Raw genomic sequence first — 3,077 nt, 5'->3', positions numbered from 1 at the left:
GAACAATGCAATGAACAAATTGTTCAGGGATATTTACCGTTATATGTAAGTAGCATACTTAATAAAAGCTAAGTAAGACTAGTGTACAGCTCTGGACTGTAATGCATTTAAGCCAGAGTTCAATACGAACGATCGTTCGTTCCTGGAGACTGGAGTTTTACGTCCACTTCCACCAAGGGTGATATCGTAGACAAAATACGAACGAAACTAGTCACTGCTAATAAACAGGGATAACTGGTCGGCATCACCCATTTTATCTACTCAATAAAATAATAATTATTCCATTTATTAAATGTCATTGAAACAATTTAAAGGCTCAATACCACTCTTGTTTTAACTGAATAATATGTCCCAATCTTTATTCTGGTCAACAAATTGTACTGTTTTACAATATTCCAATTAATTGATGATACAAATTTCATCTTAAAGGGACAATAACACTCTTGCTGGCTTGAAAGCTCCAGAAAATAAATAATATCTCTATCTAAGTACTAGATGTTTAAGTATCCTACCCTACCTGTTGTGTAAATTATCCATTACATCCTATTTTACTTGTCCAGAGGGTTCGAAAATATTTTTAAATCGAAGTTTCATTTGAAAAGGTTTACGTTAGACGCTTCAAACCATTATGTTGAATTTTTCAAAATTTTTAAATAAGGTGTACGTTAAGATGAAATTTTTATCATCAATTAATTGAAATATTCTAAAATAGTACATTTTGTTGACCAGAATAAAAATTGGGACATATTATTCAGTTACAACAAGAGTGGTATTGAGCCTTTAACACACCTAATTTAACAAATTGGAAAAATTCAACTAAACAATTTGAAAAGCCTGACGTAAAGCTTTTCAAATGTGACTTGGATTTAAAAATATTTTTGAACCCTCTGGACAAGTAAAATAGGATTTAATGGATAATTTACACAACAGGTAAGACACTAACACATCTAGTACTTAGAATAAGGCTATTTTTTTTATTTTCTGGAGCTGTCAAGCCAGCAAGAGTGTTATTGTCCCTTTAAAAGGCCAGTGAGATGTAAATTGATTTATTTATTTATTTTTTATCCTTGCCTTTTATTAATTATTTTTCCAGGCAGTCAAAAAGGTCACATAATATCATATTTATATTTTTCCATAGACAATTTATTCATTATTTTTCCAGGCAGTGAAAAAAGGACACAAACTATCAAGTGAACACAGATGGAGGAAATCAGCATTCCAAAATTACCAGACATATGCACAGAAGATGGAAAATTTTCCTTGAAAAAAGAGGACATGGATAACTATGAAGAATCTGGGTCAAGCACTGAATTGATTGATGAAAGTTCAAATCAGAAAAACAGAGAACATCGGAAAACTTCTGACAAAAATTCCAACAAAGACTCAGGCGCATTTTGTAATTTATGTGATCAAGTGTTTAAAAATAAAGGCAGTATAAGCCTTCATATGCGAATTCACGTCGGTTACAAACCCCACACATGTGAGTTCTGTAGCAAATCATTCAGTCAGATCGGAGGTCTTCAACAACATATGCGTATTCACACAGGACTCAAACCATATAAATGTGAAACATGTGATAAATCATTCACTCAACTGAACTCGCTGCATCAGCATTCACGAGTCCATAGCGGAGAGCGACCCTATCAGTGTAGCGTGTGTTATAAGCGATTTTCACAAAATGGCAGTCTACAATGTCACATGAGAACGCACAGTGGGGAAAAACCATTTCTCTGTAAGGAGTGTGGAAAAGGTTTCAGTCAAAATGGAAGCCTTCAGTCCCATAAGCGAACTCATTTATCCGATAAACCATATAAATGCGATTTATGTCCCAAAACCTACGCTCAAAAAGTAGGTTTGCAAAATCATCAAAAATTACATCATGGTGTATTAGACAAGTTAAACGACGTAAATTCCTATAATAAAAATAAGCTTGGTCAATCAGCCTTTCCAAAATGTGGAGATAAAAGAGGCGATGTTTGTCAACCAGGTTCCCCAGGAGAAGATAATCAGATTGACAATAAAACAAGTAACCTGAATAAACAAATTAAACACAAAGACTTGTAAACAATAACAGACTTAGATAACAGACTACAGACTTAGATAACAGACTACAGACTTACAAAACAGACTACAGACTTAGATAACAGACTACAGACTTACATAACAGACTACAGACTTAGATAACAGACTACAGACTTAGATAACAGACTACAGACTTAGATAACAGACTTAGATAACAGACTACAGACTTAGATAATACTGTTGTGGAAATGGCTTAATAATCTGCTTTTTATTTTTTATGATACAATCTATGTTTATTAATAATTTAATTAAAATACAGATCTATATTTCATTTCGTTTTGTTATACTTTCGATGAGCTACACTATATGAAGATCTGACCAGTTGTACTGGGAGGTGGAGTCAGGGATCATATGAGCGACTTTTGACCCTATGACATCAGACATTGATTAATCAATCAGCATTGACATTTCTTGGGGTTTACCCACAGTTTCGTGCATAGCACGCCAAGAACTCGCCATAACAGAACGTTTCATTGGCTAATTCCTCACATCACCTAGAACGCCTGTTATATAACAACTCTTCCTGATCCAAGAAACGAAATAGGATCTGTGTTTTAATTTAAGATTGTGTTTAATATGTTCATACATGTACATACAATACGTGCAGTTGTTGCAGTGGAGAATGCAGGATGCTGAAAGCGATGGGGAGTATAAAGTTTTAACATATAAAATTAATCCTGAAGGGGTGGCATGGAGAGGGCATAACCCCTTCTAACTAATTCTCCCACTAATCTGTTGGTTGTGTATGTTCCTATTAGGGGGTGGGGGTTAAATCCACAGGGCAGTGTGAAAATATTTGTGAACAAGTGACATTGAAAAGTCACTTTTCCTGGGACAGTGAGGGATTTCTTAATGTATCCAAGTCCGATTATTGTAATTAAGGTACATGCATGGCACTGGGCATTCTTGTTCCTGATGAAATTTTAAAAAATATTTCAATTAATGCATGTAGTTGTTGAAATATTTGGTGTCAAACAAATTTCAATGATGCGAAT

This window comes from Patella vulgata, chromosome 8 (genome assembly GCF_932274485.2).
Source record: "Patella vulgata chromosome 8, xgPatVulg1.2, whole genome shotgun sequence".
NCBI lineage: Eukaryota > Metazoa > Mollusca > Gastropoda > Patellidae > Patella > Patella vulgata.
The sequence above is the reverse complement of the archived record's forward strand: the minus strand, read 5'-3'. Positions refer to the sequence as shown.